General features: G+C 37.8%; 1 protein-coding gene and 1 long non-coding RNA gene across 3 annotated transcripts in view; one reads left to right on the forward strand and one right to left on the reverse strand.

Annotated features, from left to right (window-relative positions):
- The window catches only part of LOC121737583 (5-hydroxytryptamine receptor 1-like), a 163,644-nt gene that overhangs the window by 82,150 nt on the left and 57,613 nt on the right, over positions 1-23,881 (reverse strand). For both annotated transcript variants that reach the window (XM_042129242.1, XM_042129241.1), the window contains exon 3: positions 15,604-15,635. The gene's annotated coding sequence lies outside the window, so the exon portion shown is untranslated. The remainder of the gene's footprint in view (positions 1-15,603; positions 15,636-23,881) is intronic.
- Positions 101-21,941, forward strand: LOC121737588. Its single transcript, XR_006037161.1, has 3 exons — positions 101-303; positions 4,369-4,376; positions 21,929-21,941. It is a non-coding gene; the product is annotated as an uncharacterized LOC121737588 (long non-coding RNA).

Below are 23,881 nucleotides of genomic sequence, written 5' to 3' on the forward strand. Positions count from 1 at the left end.
TCACAATAGACATAACTACCAGCACTTCGACTGCTAAGAGACGGACGTGTATTAAAACCTGTCATTTCTTTCGGGTTTCGCCTGGATAAGTTACAAGGGCTGGCGCGCTGGCTGATGTAATTTATTTTAAAAATGAAGATTTTGAAATTGAATTCTGACAGTTTTCTTTGCATGTGCCAAAATATAAACAACAACTAAATTAGTAGGTAACGACCCTAACGACGACTTTTGTCATAATACGTCAAACTTAAAAATTTCAACCTCAGTTCTAAGTCGGCATACTCTATAATTCTGTCTACTCTGGTAGTGTCAGCGCATATTATCTTGAACGCCAAAGTCCGAACAGGGAATCAATTAAAGTGTCAAAATTTTTAACGCAGAAAACAATGTTTAAACATCAAAATGTTTATTGGCTTTGCTTTTCGTCTAGTACTACTAAATCCAATATTCGTGGAGAGATGTCAATAAGACTCATTTTAACAAAACTACAAAAAGGCATTGTAATGAAACGTCAAACCAATGAATGTCTAAACTTGAATGGTGCGCTTATACGGGCAAATAGTGTAAGCGCATCTTAACGCATTGTGACTGGGCAACGCCTAAAGTCAGTCGTTTGATGTTTATTATAAACGACTGGGTTAAAGATGTAGTATATTAGAAAATAACTAAAAAAGGATAAAATTTGAGATGGTAATAATAAAAACGACACATACAGCTAAGAACAGTATTAAGCCATGACCTACTTTTTCAACGGAATTCAACAGATTGCTCGGTGCGACATCCCTATATGGTGCATCAATGATTCCAATTTGACGGAAAATACATTTAGAAATGCACGAGCAGTCGGAAATTCAGTAGAATGTCCATCGCCCTGGGGCCAGGGGAGACCGTAGCGGATTGGGCTCGTTTTGTTAGAGATTAGGCTATCGGAAAGTTACAGCTGCACTTAGAGTCATGAATGATTACTTGCATTTAATTCAATGAAGAGTTTAACAGATAATGTATGGAGTTCATGTAAAAATCTTCATTATATTAAAGCTAGATAACTAGCTAAAAGCTGAGCTTTGTGAGGGCTCACGTCGTTTTTCCGCGTGGTAATACATAATCTTTAAGGCAGTTTTTTTATATTTTAATAGTAACCAAACCCTGAATGACTGATGATAACACATCTTCATATAAATAAAAACTACCTATTTGACCGAGCTTTGCTCGGTATTCGATAAACACGAATAAAATTACATTTTATAAAAATGATTCCTAGCTAGATCGATTTATCGCCCCCCCAAACCCCCTTTATACTAACTTTCATGAAAACCGTTGGAGCCGATTCCGAGATTCCAATTATATATATAATTACAAGAATTGCTCGTTTAAAGAAATAAGATTACTATGTTAATGCACAAGTCAATAGGAGTAATAGTTTTTCCGTAAAGTGTGCCACAAAAGTGCCCAGGTTGTGGGATATACTAGGGCTCGCTTCGCTCGCCCTGATTAAGAGTTTGACAGATATAAGATAATGTATAGTTATATCAAAATCTTCATTATTAAAGCTAGATAATAATCATTATCTGCTGTCAAACGCATGTTGTGTTTTTGTCACAAAATACCTAAAATACAGAATAATCACCCCCAATGTTTCAATCGGCCTCTCCGTATGAGGCTAAGGGTCAGCGCAGACCGATTGAAACGCAGCGAGAGGATTTTATATTAACGCACTTGAAAATAAACTTTAAAATTATTAAAATAAAGGGCATAAATGCTTGAACCTTACAAAAAACTTACTCGCGCGTCCTGTTTATTTTCAAGTGCGTAAATAAACTCCCCTCCGCTGCGCTCCGTTCTATCTGCGCTGCAAATCCAACTAATTTTAAGTTTCACTTAACTAAGCCATTGAAATCTCATGCATCGGGACTAGATAGCCAAGTCGTACGAGCAAACTTCATCCAATTAACAACTTTCAATTGTACTTGGCAGTTGGTAAGATTGCACCGTATAGTCGGGGAAATACATTATACATAGCTTAGAACCTTATCACTATGGGAATAAAGCGTAATATAGCTCCAGGATTAAAAGCGTAGTCTTGGAGTTTCATAAGGGTCGACGCACGGAATGGCAGCGCAGCGGCGAGCATTTTCAGTGTCATATGATTTTAAACTTTGTCTTCACTATTGTAATATATTGTAATATAAACTTTGTCTTCACTATTGTAATATATTGTAATATAAACTTTGTCTTCACTATTGTAATATACTTACAGTGTGTAACAAAAATAAGTGATAATACTTTAGGGTGTGTACGTGTTCCTTGTAGAGAGTTCACTGTGAAAGTGGCAGCGCTGAAAGACGAAATTTTTTTTCACTTTTGTATGGGCAAGGGCCCGAGCGTCACGAGTTTCCCCATACAAAAGTGAAAAAAAAATTGGTCTTTCAGCGCTGCTACTTTCACAGTGAACTCTCTACAAGGAACACGTACACACCCTAAAGTATTATCACTTATTTTTGTTACACCCTGTATAGAGAAATCGCGGCCGCGAGACTTTTCAAGTTTCTCAAGCGATACTATGTATTACAGTAATTAAGATAAAGTTTAAAATCATATGACACTGAAAATATTCGCCCCTGCGCTGCCATTCCGGTGTGAATCGGGCCTAAGGCTGCGTTTCCACTGAAGCGGAGTGGAGCTTAGCGGTGCCCGAATTGACCAATCGTGCTATACCAGCGGAATGACAGCGAAGATTTCGAGCATGGTGATTGGTCAATTCGGCACCGCTAAGCTCCGCTCCGCTTCAGTGGAAACGCAGCCTTAGGGTCATATTGTAATAACCGAATTCCTGCTACGGAGGAATTTTCAAAGGTACCTACGCCTAAAATTGCATGAGTTGCAAAATAGTTGACGGCATACTAGTTTTAGGAATATGCGTGGCGGCCGAAAAGGAAGATCTTTCGACCGAGCGAGACAGTATGCTTGGTCAGACCCAAGCCCATTGACGTCATTTCAGACGTATATAAATCTTGGCGGTCTAAGAAACTTCGATAGCGCGATGCAGGATTGTAACGCTAGTTATGGGTACCGCCATTAAGGTGACGCCGCGCTAAAGTAAAAAACCGTCTTGGATATGTTTTAGATTGCTTGTTTTCGGCGAGGCCTCTCAATAGAAAACAAGAAATGGAAAGGGCGTAAGCGACAAAATGTTTTTGTCACGTAGTTTAAAAACCATAAATACATTTCATATAAGCTATGGGTAAATTAAAGTGTATGCTTGAACCAATCTATGTACAAACTTTGAAAGCTAAAATCACTCTCCTCTGTTGGCAAAATTAGTATCCCTTTTTTTACAGAGGTCTTTTTGGTTGATTATTCTGTGTTATAAAAGTTGACCAATCGTGTAATGCTATGGGTAATTCAAAGACAAAGACATGAATAATACTGACAATGAACTTTAATTTCTTAGCTTTAGTCATTGCTGAGAAAAATCGACATCGCTACAGCCAAATTATCAAGGCGTCGCCTTAATTGTAATCCATCGGCTGGGTTTGATGTAAAGCGACCAAACTACTTAGGAATCTTCTCTGATAGTACATAATAGTTTAGTGAAAAGTAAACTGTATAAAAAACTAATAGCAAACAAGACCAATTGCTAATCAAAACTTCATAAATCATAATTTACTGATTTTAATTCAACGTATGTAGGTCAGAGGCCAGAGCCGTCTGGGAATGTACTTCACAGTTGTTTTAGTCCTTTGGGTACATACCTAATGTTAGGGAAACTGTTTTACATACCATAGACTTAGGAAAATATCGAAAAATTGATTGATTTTTCTCAACATTTTTAGGGTTCCGTACTCAAAGGGTAAAAACGGTACCCAGAAAAATTTATCCTAGATTTCTTAATTCTTTTAGGTTTCCACTTCAGCTTCTTAGTTTTTAGGGTATTCAAATGTATTCTTCTTCGCTGTCTTTCCGTCTGTCAGTTGTGGGCTGTATCTAAGAACCGGGACAGCTAGACGGTTGAAATTTTCATAAATTATATTTCAGTTGCCGCTATAACAACAATGAACAAATACTAAAAATCGGCCAAGTGCGAGTTGGACTCGAGCAGGAAGGGTTCCGTACCACCCTTCGTGCTCGAGTCCAACTCAAAATTAGGTAAATAATGTGTTTTTTGTATGGAAGCCCACCTTAGTTATTTCTTTACAACTGAGTATTTTGTGAACATTTCAAGTGCCTACTTATTGCCATTATTGATACGAGCATAAAATAACAAAAAATACGTTTGCTGTATGGGAGCCCCCTTAAATTATTCTTTTTAGTATTTGTTGTTATAGCGGCGACAGATATACACAATCTGTGCAAATTTCAGAAACCTAGCTATAGCGGTTCTTGAGATACAGACAGACAAACGGACAGACAGACATCGAAGTCTTAGTAATAGGGTCCCGTTTTTACCCTTTGGGTACGGAACCCTAAAAACAGAATAAATATTCAAGGAAGGCTCAAACAAAGGCATTTTTTTGCTTTTTGTCGATTTCAAACTGCTGTATTATTAAGAATTTCTTGTTATATTGTAAACGATAGTTAGGGTCGATTCACATTGCAATGATCCGTTCAAAGGGACATATTTATTGTTTATCAATAGGCACAAAAAGTATTGTTCAACGTTTGACCTTTCTGTCAATATTTCAAAATGACGTGTGAAACATATCATATGAATTTTGGTCGTATAATTTACCGTACGTGCTAGTAGCGCCCTCTGCTACAATCTTTGCCTAATATTCCCTATTCAATAAGCTTCTTTTTCTGTAGTAAATAAAGTTCAGTTTTGAATAATTTGAAAATGTATCACGTATCGCCTCTTCATGTCACAACGTCTCACTGACCTTTACGGTACCAAATCAACCAATAGCAGGGTGACAAATAAGATCTCCTATCAGGTTGATGTATCACTATTCACAAGCTTGTAGGCTTAGACATTATGAGAAAAAGGTAGACAGCTTGATGTATGCCCTGCAATAAACATTGAAGTATTCTCAATATATGCTTCGGCACGGATGGGCGATTGTATTGATGGGAAAACTGGGCAAAAGCGGGATACTAGACTATCAATTTTATTGTGCAATATCACGTATTATGCTATAATATTAGACCGTCTAGGGTTAACATTGAACGCGCCCGCCTTACAATAAATTGTTCAACAATATTGTTCAATGATATTACACAATAACATTGGTCGTCTAGGGGCACACTTAGGCTGGATTAGGATATAATTATGACGCCTCCGTGGTCTAGTGGTAATCGCCAGTCTTTCGGTCTTCAGTCCCACTGCGTTGTGAGAGTAAAGGAATACAGAGTGCTCTTGTGTACTGCGCACACACTTGGGCACTATAAAATTACTCCTGCGTAGCTGGCCTGGTTCCAATGAAACTGGCCACCCTCACCGAAACCGGTGTGGGAGTTATCTATACTAATATTATTATTGTGGACTGTATGATTTTGTTGATATTATTTATATATGTATATTTGAGCTTTGATGACTTTAAATTAAATCACTTTTAACTCTTCACTTCGATTTATTATATTAAAATTAAACTTTGTGCACTGTACCAAGGCAAAGGGTAGACTACTCAATAAGTATTTATACTCGTTACACCCGTAATCTGACCTATCGGAGCAATTTATATCCGTCCGATAAGAATGGTGTTCTCTGACCAAGTTCCGTCAGAGTTTCTGGAGTCGTAGATGCCGTATGAGTCCTATGCCCAATTACTATTCTATCACAACGCCACGTCGCAACGTCGACCGGCCTATTTATACGTCTAAGCTTCACTCCCGCCATGCGCTAGCGCAGAGGGAGAAGACCCCGCCCACTTATCCCGGTGCGAGGATATACGCAGAAGCCCCCGCCTTATTTCTATCTCGCGGAGATACCATTTCAGCATATACCTATCTCTTTCCTACCCATTACTATGGCACTGTGCACTACACAATACAAATTGCACACACAATAATTATTCAATACATAATATGCAATACAACAATTTCAATACCATGATATTATGTTCTTAATCTACGTATCATGACTCACAGATCAGAGTCTTAGATTAATATACATTATACAAATTAAATCTAATTCAGATGTGTACTAATTAACCATCTACTAATACACATTATTCGTATTTCTTGCCCTCTGATTCCAAACGTACGAATTACACAATACGTGGCAAGAAATACTCATAGCAACAATTACTATCGTGGACATTAATACACACGAATACATAACGTTTTATTATACTCAAAACCTATAGCTAGATACTACAACACATTTAACCACATTCGTATCTAACCCTAAAGGTGTCCCATATTACATAAGATAGCCTAGTCTTTATTTATTTGTACTCTACACATATTCCAATACACATAATCAAATAAATAAATCTACCGTAGACAATAAACTAAGCATCTGCTAGCTTTCTAAAATTCTATTCTCACGCTAGTTTCTCAAATATTGCCGAACGTCTGTTCCTAAATATCCTTTATTTATTGTTCTGACAAAGACAATGCTTTATTACTTTTTAAGAGAAACAGCTTTACTCGTTACTAATTTTTAAGGAACACAACAATAATATTTTAACTAACGAACCTAATACAGTCAAAGGGACCGAACATGTGGCGATTTCACTTTAACAATATCTTAGAAATATACTACTTAACTTTCTAAAATATGTTCGCCACCCTTGCCATCGTTGTGTCCACAACATTTCTCCCCCCGGCGCAGCTTGCGTAGCCTCTCCTCCCTGTAGCTCCAGCTTCCTTCCAGGCCCCCGGAACATCCTCGTCCGTGTTTGGACGACAGCAGGCCGTACTTCTCCATCTGGTCCCGGTGCGGTGTTCTCGGCGATATCCTTCGGACCGGGTGTTGCGTGGCGGTGACGTGCTAACTTTTCTGACGTCACCACGCTGGATTGGTCGCTCGTTCTTTCGCGCCTCGCGTCGGGGTACCAACTTAGCCGTAAACCTTTTCAACTTGCGCCGCTTGAAATAATATCCAGCGAACGCAGGATCGGCACTTATTTTCTTTTTTCTGCTTTTCTGTTGGAGAGTAGCTTTATAGCGCTGAGGGAGTTTCTTTTCATCTTGACGCCATGGGAGTCCAGCTTCCGATCGCTCCTGGGTCGGTCTAATAGTCCTTGTGACTATCTCCAGGGCTCGCTGGTCTTCTTTCTTCACCCGTGGTCGGTCGCTAGCGTCCGATGCCTTCATTTCAGAATTTTTCTCTTGTAGTAATTCTTCGTCTTCGATTGGGCTCATTCTTTCGATAACGTGCAGGACCTTGTCATTTTCAGGTGCATCTTGCGATTCCTGTGCCCTCTGTTGCAGCTCTGCATGCTGAGAGCTGTGATGCGGACGGACACACACTTCGAGTCCGCAAGGTTCTTCTTTGCGCCTTAGCCTTTGTATGTTTCCAGCCTGTAACACATTATACGTCTGTGTTGTGTCACCATACGAGGTCTGAGGGGCTAGCCAATCGGTTATCGAACTGGTAAACGTTGGCGGGTCGCTATGAAGAGACTGCGCTCGCGCCGTTCTGCCGATAACATCGTCCAGTTGCTCGATATTTGATTCATTTCGAGCAGCGACTGGCTCTGCTAACTGCTGCACTTGCTGATTTTCTAGGCTTGCTTTCTCCCCCCGTGAGGCGACCGAGTTTGTTTCGGCGACCCGTGGTCGATCTTCTTTCGTGGCCGCGTCCTCAAGCATTTTTTTCTGCTTACGTAGAATGCCTGCCATTTCTTTTTCCAAACGCATCTTTACACGTTCTTCTTCAATATCCAACTGTTCCATTTCAATTTTCAATTGTTCCATTTCAATGGCCAGCTCCTTTTTCCTGATAGCTGCCATTTCTTCAGCGGCTTTCAGTCTTGCTAGCTGTATTCTCGTTCTGACGCTAGCCGCTGAACTGTATGAGGCCACTGACTGCGTCGGTGACCGTAGACGGCGCTCCGCCTCACTCCTGCTCACTGTCGCAGGTACTGGGCTTTTTTCTATGCCGGGGCGTAGACGCTCGTATTCTGCTCTACTTGCACCCGGCTGCAGGTACTCACATTCTGACCTGCTCGTTATTGTGTCTTGACAATCATCTTCACCCGCTGCATTTCCCTGGCTGCGTGTAACCACCATCCTGCTACGTGAGTCGATAATCGGCACGCTTTTTAGTTGCGATTCACCGACGCGTCGTTCACGCACTCGACGTCACGTAGTGCAACCGTTCGTTGTTGCGATGGCTATTCCATTACACGCCTCCTCGCTTGTTCGCGACGCAGATGAAGTTTTGCGGAGTCAGCACACAGACGTTGCGTGGACTCAACGGCAAAACGAATAGACGTTGTCGTTCGAGGGATTCAACGTTACAACGCTAGACGTCCGTTTCTTCAAACCTCTTCGACTTGGTAAACTGGCACTGACAAGTACTTCGTTCTTCGTATTCTTGCGACGAAAACTTGCTGATTATTTTTCGTTCTTGAATGGCTGGTTTTCTTCCTGGTTAACCAGCAGCTCGTTCTTCTTCATCCGGCTCGAAGGACCAGACAATATTGTGGACTGTATGATTTTGTTGATATTATTTATATATGTATATTTGAGCTTTGATGACTTTAAATTAAATCACTTTTAACTCTTCACTTCGATTTATTATATTAAAATTAAACTTTGTGCACTGTACCAAGGCAAAGGGTAGACTACTCAATAAGTATTTATACTCGTTACACCCGTAATCTGACCTATCGGAGCAATTTATATCCGTCCGATAAGAATGGTGTTCTCTGACCAAGTTCCGTCAGAGTTTCTGGAGTCGTAGATGCCGTATGAGTCCTATGCCCAATTACTATTCTATCACAACGCCACGTCGCAACGTCGACCGGCCTATTTATACGTCTAAGCTTCACTCCCGCCATGCGCTAGCGCAGAGGGAGAAGACCCCGCCCACTTATCCCGGTGCGAGGATATACGCAGAAGCCCCCGCCTTATTTCTATCTCGCGGAGATACCATTTCAGCATATACCTATCTCTTTCCTACCCATTACTATGGCACTGTGCACTACACAATACAAATTGCACACACAATAATTATTCAATACATAATATGCAATACAACAATTTCAATACCATGATATTATGTTCTTAATCTACGTATCATGACTCACAGATCAGAGTCTTAGATTAATATACATTATACAAATTAAATCTAATTCAGATGTGTACTAATTAACCATCTACTAATACACATTATTCGTATTTCTTGCCCTCTGATTCCAAACGTACGAATTACACAATACGTGGCAAGAAATACTCATAGCAACAATTACTATCGTGGACATTAATACACACGAATACATAACGTTTTATTATACTCAAAACCTATAGCTAGATACTACAACACATTTAACCACATTCGTATCTAACCCTAAAGGTGTCCCATATTACATAAGATAGCCTAGTCTTTATTTATTTGTACTCTACACATATTCCAATACACATAATCAAATAAATAAATCTACCGTAGACAATAAACTAAGCATCTGCTAGCTTTCTAAAATTCTATTCTCACGCTAGTTTCTCAAATATTGCCGAACGTCTGTTCCTAAATATCCTTTATTTATTGTTCTGACAAAGACAATGCTTTATTACTTTTTAAGAGAAACAGCTTTACTCGTTACTAATTTTTAAGGAACACAACAATAATATTTTAACTAACGAACCTAATACAGTCAAAGGGACCGAACATGTGGCGATTTCACTTTAACAATATCTTAGAAATATACTACTTAACTTTCTAAAATATGTTCGCCACCCTTGCCATCGTTGTGTCCACAACAATTATAAATGCGAAAGTATCTCTGTCTGTCTGTCTGTCTCGCTTTCACGCCAAAACTACCGAACCGATTGTAGTGAAATTTTGTATACAGATAGTCTAAAGCCTGAGAAAGGACATAGGCTACTTTTTTTTTACTGGAAAAAAGGGTTGTAAGGGGGTGAAAATGCGTAAATTTGTTCAAATTAAGTTAGTTCCAAAAGTTCATTATAGATGGCGCCGTGCGTTTTCTACATCGCGGTGACGCTTGCCCAGACTTCTTTCTATAAGAGGTGGTATCATCTTACATTTAAGTTTCGATTTTTTTTTCGATTGTTATTACTTTTTTACGTTATTAAATAACTCAGTACTTTATCTATGCAATGACGTAACCTTAAAAGTCAAACCTATCAATGATATAAATAGTTTATCGGTAAAGTTGTGTAATTATGGGCCTAAATAAGCTTTAAAATTTGGCATAAAATATAAAGTTTAATTTAAAAAATGAAATATTATGTACACACTGCACAGCTGTTTTGATTTTAGAGGTACCAGGGTTTTTTTTATAAAAGCTTTTGACACCAATTTTGTTGACATCGCGCGCTATAAACTGAAGTCCACGCGGACGAAGTCGCGGGCAACAGCTAGTTATATTATATGCGCCCGCCCGAACGCGCAGTTTGGCGGCTACGCCGCCGCGAGATTACAAGCAAGTACAAGACAAAACTAACTGATAATACTTTAGGTATGTGTCCCTTGTATAGAGTTCACTGTAAAAGTGAACCCTATAAGGGTCAATTTATACTAGCGCAGAGTCGAAGCGAATAATTAACCCTCGGTTGGTCGCGTGGGGTCTTTAAAAGCCCGGAGTTTGTGAATACGAGAAAAAACTATATTTAAATTAATCGTAGCAACTCCGCTCTTTAGGTAGCTTCCTAAAATGAATTAAATTTCGATATAATTGCCACTCATCAGAGCTAGCGTGCATGTACCTATTGTGTGTTACAGATGTGTTTATTCACGCTGCGGTCTTTAAAGACCCCAGGTGACCAACCGCGTAACTAAATTTAATTTGATATTTCCATACAGTTTTCACACCGAAATGGATTTCTTTTGTGATTTTCTTTGTATTTTAATAATAAATCAATTAAAATGTACGTGTGTTGGTTCTTATTGTTTTATATCGCTTACAAGAAGTTTTAGACGCACTTTTCCAGAAATGCATATTTTGCTATGTAGACCAAAATGATGATGATTATTTTTTGGTGATGATTATAAACTAATTGTCGGTATATTTACCATACGTTTAAAGTATTAGATCAGGAAAATGTATAAAATATAAGAGGTTTTGTTGCTGAAAATTTGTCAATGTTTAACATTCAATAGTTTATATGTTATTTGGACTTAGCTTTTTAAATTTCAATCTAAGTTATAGGAAATTTAACTATTATTTCATTTATCTACACGTTTTACCACAATTTAAAAACTACATATGTTGATTTTTTTTTAATTTTCCTATCTGACGGTTTCCACTTGAAACTTTTTGACTTCTATTTTTAAATTATGAGTTTTGGTTATAAGTATTCAAAATAGAATTAATTTTTTGATTTACTCTGATTAATATTAAAATAAATAACAATAATTTGCAGAAAAAAGTTAAGAAATATATAAATTTATGCCATTTTTGTCATTTAATTTTCGGGCTTTCAAAGACCCCAGGTGACCAACGGCGTTATTTTAAAAGCGCGACCAACCGAGGGTTAAAACTGAATATAACAAATTCAACCATAACTCCAAAGCGTTAACGCACTTTATTACTTCTGAGAATTTAAAAACGCGACTTCGCGTCGATGCGGCCGACCAACGCTAATTGGCCTCGCAGAAGTAATGTATGCGTTACGCTCTGGAGTTAAGGTTGAATTTTCTGTGCTCAGTTTTTGGGAATTCGCTTCGACTCTGCGCTAGTATAAATTGACCCTAAGTGATTTCCGTATTCGGAATTCCGTGAGACGAACGCAAACGTTCGCTTTTTTTCAAACGCGAACGCGTCCGCTTGCTCTTGAAACGTGCGAGCGGAATTCGTTCCGTACGGAGAAAAACGAACGCGATTCAGTAAAACTGATTCTATGCCGGATATCCGAATACGGAAAACTTATTCGGAAATCGGATACGGCGTATGCGGCCGGCCTTACTGTCTAATTCCTATTTCGTTATCAAAGGCTAGCTAGCCTATTCAGAAAGCTAACGGATTATTCAGACCTTTGGACTTCAATATTATCTCTGAACTTCAAACTAATAGTTGTCTAGCCCATACTCTGTTAGTTCTAGTAACTTCATTTAAACACTAAGATATGATATTGAATGTACTGTCACTTCTTGGTGGAAATTCATCTTCAATTAAATAATTATACACTTTTCTTGCACTTATCCCACTTTATGTATATATATAAATAAAGTGGAATAAGTGCAAGAAAAGTGTATAATTATTTAATTAAACACTAAGAAACAAGATTAAAATTAAGTTAAAGATGGTGGTTGGTATGAAATATATTATCCTTAGTTTTGACAAATACCTCCGTGGTTCAATGGTTGATGCCAAGTTTGGTTAGGAGTTAGGACAATGCAGGCTGATCACCTTATTGTCTAACAAGTGAGATAATCCATGCGTCGGATGGACATGAAAAGTACTGCACCTGATTTTTCGCCAGTCGTGTCTTAGATCTTCCGTTCCACTGGGTTGTATGAGTTTTAACCAGGAACGAAATTATTCAGAAAAAAACAGTAGTTCAGACCTTCCTAATTTGGGCAGCATTTGAGCAGGATTTTCTAACTTACAGCACCTGAGCAGGATGTAGCATTTAGCAGCATATATTTTGAGCATAATTAGTGCAGCAGCATTCACCAGCATTTGAGTAGAATTTGAATCCGAGCAGCATTCGGGCATCATTCGAGCAGATAATATACAATCTGTTAATAGCTCACCTGAAATTACATTGAACACGGCTGCGAATCAAATTTCCCGATTAATTTAGATTAGCGAATATCGAATTGCTGCCACGCTGGTAATTATGAAAACGTTGATTGATTTAATTATAATGATACAACGATTAATCACTAATAATGATTTAAATCATTAATCAATATTTACTAGCTAAAAGCCGAGCTTTGTGAGGGCTGACTGATTATATAACACATCTACATATTATAAATAAAAATTACTATGTTTAATCACAATTCACAAATCAATAGGCTTGATAGTTTTTCCGTAAAGTGTACCACGAAATGTTCAGGCTGTGGGATATACTAGGGCTCGCTTCGCTTATGTTAATATTTTAGTAGGTGGTTTATAAAGGTCGGTCTTTGGTTGAAATCACAGGTCCTAAAACAATTTTAAATCCAGAATGGCTACAAGTACAAAAATTAATTTGGACAAGTAACATCTTTACTCGGATACTTTTTATACTTAATGAAAAAAATGTAGGATTACCGCGGGATACAGGCGCGGAGCCGCGCGCATCTACTAGTATAGTATAAACTAAGTCTCAACATCAAATATTTATCTGAACTTGTACTAGGCCTGTATAACTTGGAGATAGCTCAGGGCAATCTGTTTAGGGAAATACCAGGCGCTCAGCGTTTGTAGAATAGTTCGTAACTCGGTATGATGTTTTCTTATCCTGGTATAAGTTTTTTTAAAAAGATTTCTAAATTCTTTTGATGAATATATTGTATGTGTCTTTTAAAAGTTCAAATTTTCCTTTGGCTAACTGATACTGCATGCAATTTTTTTCAAATTTTTCACATAGATCAATGACCGCTGTGGCCATCTTAAATCAATTTAACAGTCCCGTAATAATAATCCACTCTCATACTCCTACTCAATGTCAATCTTGGCTGATGCCTGAAACGCTCTCGTTATTGAGGTTGTAGATATTATTTATAAATTTTGTTTCAAATAATAATACGATTTTATACTCTCCGAAACTAGGTTTCTAAAATAAATTGACAATTTTAATGGAAATAATAATAATAATTTGTCTAAGAACGATAAACACTAAATTAAAAAGTAATACTTAAGTAATAATTATTATAGTTTAAAAAACTAAAAAACACGCTTTAGCCAATCCGCCATCTTGGATGTCCGCCATATTGGATTTAAGTCACGTGACTATTTTTGTTCGTGTTCCTGACAGCAAACTCTTTCATTTGATATCCATATCATAGGGATGCATTTTTAAATACCCTTCCCGCCATCTTGGGGAGGCCGCCATATTGGATTTGTAATGACGATTGACGCTTCTTAACTAGTCCTAATATTTTATTGTCATCAGAACTCAGAGTGTGTGCAAAATTTCATCCTAATCAAAGACTGGGAAGTGGGTGATGGGTCAAATTAAGATTCTAAGATTCTCTTACATAGTTACAAGTGAAACTAATAAAAAGCATGTTAAAAAAAACTTGGCAGCAGAAAAATTTAAAAAGAACAATGATTGAAATAGCAATCAGCTAGTCTTGATAATAGCGCTTAAAATAAACCAGAAGCGAAGTGATCATTCATGGTTCACTCTAATGGATCGTATTTATTATGCAATTTAAACAGACAAGTGCGAGTTGGGCTCACGAGCGAGGGGTTCCGTACTGGTATTGGTAGTGTTTTTAAGTTAGTATGAACAACCATACTATTAATATAATTTATGCGAAAGTGTAGCTATCTATCTGTAAACTCTTCAAGCCCTAACCGCTAAACCGATTTTTGATAAAATTTGGTATGGAAATACTTTGACATAAGATACTTTTTATCTCAAAAAATGAACGGTTCCCGAGCGGTTAAAAATTCTGGCGCATCAGAGTTGCGAGCATCATCTTGTCTACTAGACACGTATTCAAACCGCTTTTAATTTTATTCTTAATTTTTACTTGTTTTACCATTCCTCAACGGAACTCCAAACATTGTTTATAACGTAAGATTTGTTTTACATTCAGTTGCGTCTGAACTCTGTTACTACAATAGCAAGTTCAAAAATATTTTACACTCGTATTCACAAGCAACTATTATGTTTTGGCATAGCAACTGATAAAACTCTTGTAGGATTATGACAAGCAGAGTAGACAGACCTAAGGGTCAAATTAGACCGCAACGCGACGCGTAGATGCATTTATAAATTTGTACGGATTGGACAGATTTGCAAGACGTCTCGCGCAATTGAAATCTGTCAATTAGTATAGCACGCGCCGGCCGATATGACATACTACGTCAAAGTCAAACGTATAAATTTCGAGATCTCTTCTGAGTCGGCCTATTCGTTATAAGGATAGATTGACAAGTGGCCGACGTGGGAACGCCATCTTGAAAATGTCACTTGAGACGTGTGACGATGCCCTTTTGACAATGTCAAGTCAAGTCACACTTTCAAAATGGCGTTCCCATGTCGGCCACATGTCAACACATAATAATTTATAATCTAAGGGTGGGTTGCACCAGAGGCGTTGTTATAGTTAAGGTTAAGTTTATCGTCAAATATGGAGTCCGTTATTGAATTTAACAAGAGATAAGACAGTTCATTTGACATTTTGTTATAGTTAAAGTAAGTTGGTGCAATCCACCCTTACAATAACAGTAAGACGTATAGTTAGATTAGTAGCTGCTCTACGCTTGACAATGTCATCCACACGCATGTGAGTCCTTGTCCGCCCACTAGGTCCACCTTGTAGGTCTGTATTTTGACATGCTCAAACAACAAAATCGTAAAAATACATACCTTAGCTGCCCCTCTTTCGTCAGTATAATTTTCTGTAACAAAAAAAAATGTTTTAAATAACTAAATATATACGCCTGGCACTCGGGGACTGCCGGGGTAAAGCTATTGCATAGCATTTTTCATCAACTTATGCAATTATAATAATTTGCATACGTCTAGTCGCACGCACACAAACACTGTGCCGATGTCTGCCGAAATGAAGCGACGTTAGACGATGCACGCCTTTCAATGCCGCACCACTCTCATGGTCTCGTGTTAGGTTTATTTTCGTTACAGAATTTCTTATTTCGGTCACGGCGCTCAATCATTGGCTGGTCCGGTTTTTACCTTTTCGGTATGAAACCCTAAAAACTTTTTTACGTTACTATTTAGGGTTTCGTAGAAATAGTTCTTTCAGTGCTGCTTACACAATACACAGTAAACTATATTAATTATATATTATAAGGGTCCACGCTTACACACTCTATAGTAATCATTCATTTATATTTCTCGTATATTTCTGTTGTGTCAGGGACTGGTTAACTCATCGATTATACTAAATATAAAGTGTAGAGAGACGATAGATTCTTCTCGTGCGGCTGGCACATTATATCAAGTATTTCGCCGCGACTTAAGAGGAGTCCACACCGCCCTGGAGTCCCTGGATAATACTAGTAGAGTTATAATTTTTTCCTGAATATCTACGGCCACTAATACAATGTCCCTATGTTTTCTTTTTTTTTCATAATTTAATTATTAAATAAGATATGAGCGTTCAAAAACCCAAAAAAATGGCCAGAACATCCAGAAAACAGATTTGGCTAGATTATACAAAAAAAATAAAACATAGGAAAACAGCTCAAGCCTTTCTTTAATCTTTAATGAAAAAAGTATTTAAATCGGTTAAGTTTTGGAGAAGGAACGAATCGTTGATTTTCTGCAGTTGTCTCTATCGCGTTCTGCGGTATAGGCTTGAGGTAAGGGAGACAGCTATAGATATTACACGTACTTTTTTTCATTTCTCTAGCCCCTGGTGTATCCTCTTAAGTGTAAAATTAAGGTTTTAAGATTTAGGGCTGAGTATGTAAGGTTAGAAACTTGGCTCTACATGAGATCTCACTACTTTTTGACACCACGAACTATATTATATCATCTTAGCAACATTTTTACATGAAAATGTTTTTGGTGGGATTTATATTTCTCGTATATTTCTGTTGTGTCAGGGACTGGTTAACTCATCGATTATACTAAATATAAAGTGTAGAGAGACGATGTATCTTCTATTCCTAGTTGTCATTTATTAACGTATGTGTGAGAAATACCACGTAGATTCACGAGTTAAGACGCTCCCCCTACGAAGAAGCCGTAATTTACCGTTTTTAGAGTCTTATGAACTCACAATTTGAAAACTACAAAATTATAATAAAAATACTGCAATAATCTTCAGCATATGAACATTCTTTTCTCCGTTATTAATTTATTAAAACCAATTTATTAAAATTTAAGTATACATTTAGTATCTCCCTAGTATTTACAAATTACTTTTATTTGAAACACACGCCAATAGATGGAGCATTTCATTAACTATTATATTTGCCGTTTGAATTTGAATTTGAATTTTTAACTGAGCTGAGTAAAAAAATTGGATTTTGGTGCGATCTCAGCAACGCGGCAAATGTATGGTCGTTTGCTCAGGGGATGGCCTTATTTTATAACACGTTTTGTTTACACCTATAGCCAAAACCATGTTGCGCGTCTTAATATCCGTATCCATGCTATCTATGCTAATATTTTTAATAATAATGATAATATCTATGGACGCTTCACACCACGTCAGTCAGGCCCCGTGCTAAGTACCTAAAGGACTTGTGTTACGGGTACCAGACAACGGAAATATATTTAATACTATACTTAAAATTTAAGATTTTTAATATAATGATACACATATTTAATACACATCCATGACCCAGGAACTTTGGAAACTTCTTGTTCCCTCAGCGGGATTCGAACCCGCGACCCCCGGCTTGAGCTACCAACACGCCCACCAACTGAGCCACAGAGGTCGTCAAAATATAATAAATGCTATAGTATGTCTGGCTGTCTGTCTGAGCATGCAGGCATTAATAATAATAATAATATCTATATGGACGCTTCACACCACGTCAGTCTGGCCCCGTGGTAAGTACTTACCTGAAGGACTTGTGTTACAGGTACCAGACAACGGATACTAATACTTTAATACTTTTTATACTATACATTAGGCATTAGGCACACATTTTTGTCGTGCGGTGGAAAGAGAGGAGGATAATACTTTTTTTGAAGCCGGTTAAATATGCGGCCCGATCCGCTGCGTCACTATGTGCTATGTCAATTTTCCGATTTATCCTTCTGGCCTCGACTCAAACTCATAAATGGCAAATTCAGAATCCGAATCCAAGTCAGAAATAAATGCTGGATACAAATTATGATACAAATTATTAGGGTGATGATGTAGGTGATAATTCATAATTATTACCCTGATTGCTGTTGCAAATGGGTCATTTTACATGGGAAGTTTTTGCTAATCCATACTAATATTATTAATACGAAAGTGTGTCTGTCTGTTACCTCTTCACGCCAAAACCGCTGAACCGATTTCGCTGAAATTTGGTTGCAACGTCACGTTGCATTTTGAAATGATCAATCAATATTCGCGTAAACTTAATCATTCATCATCATCATCAGCCTAAAATGAGAAATGATCTATGATGAATATTCGCGTTATCTTCATCATTCATTATCATCATCATCATTAGCCTATTGCCATCCACTACTGAACGTAGGCCTCCCCCAATGAGTACCAACCATCCCGATCTCGGGCAGCCCTCATTCATCCGCTGCCAGCCACTTTCTTCAAATTTTCGGTCCACCGTGTCGCAGGATGTATAAGGGTCATATCAGACCGCAACGCGATGCGTAGATATATTTCTGAATATGTATGGATTTGACCGATTTGCAACGCAATTGAAATCTGTCAATTCAGTACAAATTTCTTTAAATACATTTACAAATCGCTTTGCGGTCTGAATTAACCCCTACACTACGTTTGCCTAACCTAATCATTGCAGCTTTTAAAAAACGACGGTTTTCTCCGTGGCCGCGTTGCTAATTCTAGCAATTGTCACGGTCAAAACACTTCATTTGAGTAAACTTTACATCACTTCTCGCATTGTCCATGACTTCATGTTTGTCAACACTTGTTGTGTTTATTTTAGTTGCCATAACTAAAAATACCGGAGATTTGCATGCCAGAATGCTTTGCCAATATGAAGGGAAAAGTCAATGTTTAAGCATTAAAATAATAAATAAACTAGACGACATTAGAACAGCGGTCGGCAACACGCAGCCCGAGGGCCGCATGCGGCCCGCGAACGTTTTACTTGCGGACCGTGAATAAATTGTAAGTATAAAAATGTTTTCTAATATTGCTAGTAGTTATTACAACTTAAAACAGCTACGTTTTTAAGTTGTAATAACTACTAGCAATATTAGAAAACATTTTGTTAGCATATGTCAGCATACATTTTGTTAGCGTTTACAATAATCGCTTGCCACTTGTTTACTAGGGCAGCCCTAGGCAGCCCATAAGTCATCGCTTCTCTAGCGAATACTAATGCCAAATCCCATACATATTGTGGCGTTGGCCTTAGCGTTTACGATAATCTCTTGCCACTTGTCTACTAGGCGTCTTATTTCGAGCTTTTCTAAGAAAATATTATGTGGTTGTCGTATTCTAAGCTTGCCCAAACAATTAAGTGCCTTATTAATTGTATGGGCAATAAATCGATGGTTTTGGAGGTCGGAAGGTGACCTCGTCCTATCTATTTATATCAGGTTACCTACTAATTGATTCCGTGCGACTAACAGTCGAAGTTGAAATATTCAGCCTATTATCGATTTTTGGCTGATGTCACCATCTTGTATTCTGTTTGAAATCGTCATTTCATTCAAATAGTTCAAATACATCTTATATCTTTAAACGAGCAATTCTTGTATATACAGGGTGCCATTAAACCTTACTGCCAAATTTTTTTCAGGGCTTAGGTATCATTAGAAGAGTCCATATTTTAACCAAAAAAAAATTGGGTGTTACTTTTTTTTCAATGACATATTTTATCCCATTTAAAATCGTTGCAACTTGCAGCACGGTCACTCGCGGCGCGGGGGAATGAGCGGGGGTTACGCGGGGGGAGGCGCGTCACGCGCGGCCGACGCGTCGTGTCCATTAATTGTAGTGTTTTTTTAGGATAACTTTCGGAAGGTATTTCTCAACATTTTAGTACTGAGTGATTAATGATTATAAAAGAAAAAATACGCGTAACAAGTGTGTTTATAAGGATCAACATATCTAAATTTGACAGGAAGGTTTAATTTCACCCTGTATGTATATATATATAATTGGAATCTCGGAATCGGCTCCAACGATTTTCATGAAATTTAGTATATAGGGGGTTTCGGGGGCGATAAATCGATCTAGCTAGGAATCATTTTTAGAAAATGTCATTTTATTCGTGTTTTATCGAATACCGAGCAAAGCTCGGTCAAATAGCTAGTGTACTTAATTATACCAGAAAAAATCTTGTGGCAAGAAAAATTACTCAAAAACAAAAATACGTGTGGCACTCGGGGACTGCCGGGGCCAAGCTGTTTATAGCATTTTTAATCAACTTATGCAATTATAATTCGCATACGTCTGGTCGCACGCACACAAACACCGTGCCGAAGTGTATCGAACTGAAACGACGTTAAAAGATGCAACGCCGCACCGACCGCACGGAGTAATAAAAAAACCTAACACGCCTCGGTGTTAGATTTATTTTCGTTACGGAATTTTGCCGTAACGAAAATAAATCTAACTTTTTTTTTTATGAAATAAGGGGGCAAACGAGCAAACGGGTCACCTGATGGAAAGCAACTTCCATCGCCCATGGACACTCGCAGCATCAGAAGAGCTGCATGTGCGTTGCCGGCCTTTTAAGAGGGAATAGGGTAATAGGGGAGGGTAGGGAAGGGAAGGGAATAGGGGAGGGTAGGAAAGGGAATAGGGTAGGTAGGGGATTGGGCCTCCGGTAAACTCACTCACTCGGCGAAACACAGCGCAAGCGCTGTTTCACGCCGGTTTTCTGTGAGAACGTGGTATTTATCCGGTCGAGCCAGCCCATTCGTGCCGAAGCATGGCTCTCCCACGTATAAATTATTAATTTAATATTTTTATAATTGGGTCGCCACGCGATAAAAGCTATGCAATAATTTAAAATTAAGCCTGTATCATCACTTTAATCAATATTTAATATAATTTTTACTTTTGCTAGAAATGATTACTTTTTTAATGTTTGCACAGCCAAACAAACAAGACAAAAAAAAATCTCAATAAGGAAATCGAATAACCAATCAGAAGTGGCTTTTCCCGCACGCGGAAATGCAAATACACAACTTCCATACAAATCTTTTTCTATTACATTGTTTTCTTAAACCTTTTATAGAATTATCCCTTTTGGGAAAACGCTGGCAATAAAATGCTTTGAGTATAGCAACAGGTTAAAATGAAAAAAGATTTTTTTACTTCACTTTTGCAGCCCCCGAGGGTGATGGGCGTAGCGAGAGCCCTCCTACAAGGGCGATCGGTCGCTAATGCTCACGAGTTTCATACCTAAACGTGGAGCGGAGAGAGTTGCAGGGTGTGAGGGGAGGCATTCAATCATAATATATTTTTTTTCATTTTATTTTCGCTCATAATAATTTTTTTTCATTTTTCCTCACCTTCAATACTATATTGTGAGATTCGAAGTTTAGGATTTTTTTTTCTTTTGTTTTTAGTATTTGTTGTTATAGCTGTATCAATTAATATATAGGTACACAATCTGTGTATATTTTTTTCAGAAAATTTCAGAAATCTAGCTATAGCGGTTCTTGAGCCTGGAGACAGACAGATGGACAGACAGACGGACGGACAGACGGACAGACAGACATCGAAGTCTTAGTAATACGGTCCCGTTTTTACCCTTTGGGTACGGAACCCTAAAAAAACAAAGCCTTACTTCGCAAATTATGCCCGAAAAAAATACACGAGTTTTAATGATAACAATTATTTTCTCCCATACAACTCCGCAATCATGATTATCAATCATGGCCACCTTTCAGCTATAATTATAATGGCAGGTATTTAATGGCTAAAATGTTGCTAAAACCATATTTTCCGACGCTAAGGTCGCAGGTTCAACAACAATGCATGACGCACGGCTTCAAAAGACTATGACGCCGCACCGATGACTCGCAAAAAACACATCCTAACCTTTGTGAGGGAAAGTCAACATCATCATCATCATCACTGGCTTCAAGTCTGAACTGACCGAACAGTGTAGGCAAAACCCTTAGAATCCATAATTCCGTATCGGCGTATCCATAATTCCGTATCGGCGTATCCATACTTCCGTATCGGCGTATCCTTACTAATATTATAATTTATGTGAAAGTGTATACTTCGTCACTGTCTATATTTGGTTACCTCTTCACGTCCAAAGGGCTGAACTGATTTTGGTGAAATTGGGTGTGGAGATACTTTGAATCCCGAGAAAGGACATAGGATACGTTTTATCCCGAAAAAAGTACGGTCCCCGCAGATGAACAAATTTTGGCGCACCATCTAGTTTTGTATTATGTAATTGATTGTACTGTTATAGGTTATTGGTGGAAATTCATGTTAAACACTGATAAAAACTATTGACGTACACTTTTTTCTATATATTTAGTATTTTTAATCAATTTCAAAGAACACATTACACGTGTGAGTGTTATTCAATTAATTCAGCTAGTATAATAATAATAATAGCTCCCACACCGGTTTTGGCCGATTTCATTGAAACCAGGCCAGCTACGCAGGAGTAATTTTATAGTGCCCAAGTGTGTGCGCAGCACACAAGAGCACTCTCTATTCCTTTACTCTTATAACCCAGTGGGACGGAAGACCGACACGACTGGCGAGAGATCAGGCGCAGGACCGACTTTTTACATGCCCATCCGACGCATGGATCATCTTACTTGTCAGACAATCAGGTGATCAGCCTGCATTGTCCTAACCAAACTTGGAAATAACAAGTTTCCAACGCGGGAATCGAACCCACGACCTCCGAGTCAAGAGCCGCGCTCTATACCACGGACCACGGAGGCGTCAGCTAGTATTACCAAATCATAGCGACATGAAATAAAACTTTTCAATTTAACATCCAAAAGAACTATTTTGCGAAGGAATAAAAATGCACGAAATATTTGTTATTATTTTAAATTCAGTATTTATTGGAATCGGTATAATAGTACATTTTCAATTTCGCAAATATCAAATATTGTTTCATTCAGGTGAACAATGAACGATATGAATGGATTTACAGATTAAAGTATCAATGAATGGGGATCCTGCTATTTGAAGTTTCCAAAGAGATTTCGAATTGAAATTGGATTTTTGATTACCATTCGGTCTTTTTTCTTAGATATACGTCGGAATGTATACAGATTTTTTTTAAAACATAATAATATTAAAGTGATATAAAAAGTTATTTTGAATGGTATGAATAATTTCACGCTATTCCAACAACTCATATAACCACACTTACATTTTACCGGGATAAAAAGTATCATATATCCTTTCCAAGGACTCAAAGTGTCTCCATACCAAATTTCAACAAAATTGGTTCAGCGGTTTGGGATCGAAGTGGTACTAGACAGATAGACTCACTTTCGCATATTTTGTGATATCAGTATGTAAGTATTATATTATTAAAAAATAAAATTATTTTAAGACAGCTATTTAATTAAACTTTATTATCCGACTTCAAAAAAGGAGGTTATCAATTCGACACGTATACAGTATATTATGTTTCTAGAACTGCCCAATTTTTGTATATAATGTTAGTCTTGATCAGTGTCTGAGCAAATGTGCCAAATTTCAAAAGTGTATGTTTGTATGTATACAGTTTGTAACAAAAACAAGTGATAATACTTTAGGGTGTGTACGTGTTCCTTGTAGAGAGTTGACTTTGAAAGTAGCAGCTCTGAAAGACGAATCACTTATTTTTGTTACACCCTGTATATGTATGTTTTTATGTTTGTGTTCGCATATCTCCAGAACTACAAGTCCTATTTGAGTAATTCTTTTTTTGTTGTACTAGGTATTGTTCAACTTAGGGAATACTGCAAGTTTCATCAAAGTCGGTGCAGTAGTTTTTGAGATAACGTAATTTTAATTCTCAATTCCGTACAATTTTGA

Source organism: Aricia agestis, chromosome 21, assembly GCF_905147365.1.
Source record: "Aricia agestis chromosome 21, ilAriAges1.1, whole genome shotgun sequence".
Lineage (NCBI taxonomy): Eukaryota > Metazoa > Arthropoda > Insecta > Lepidoptera > Lycaenidae > Aricia > Aricia agestis.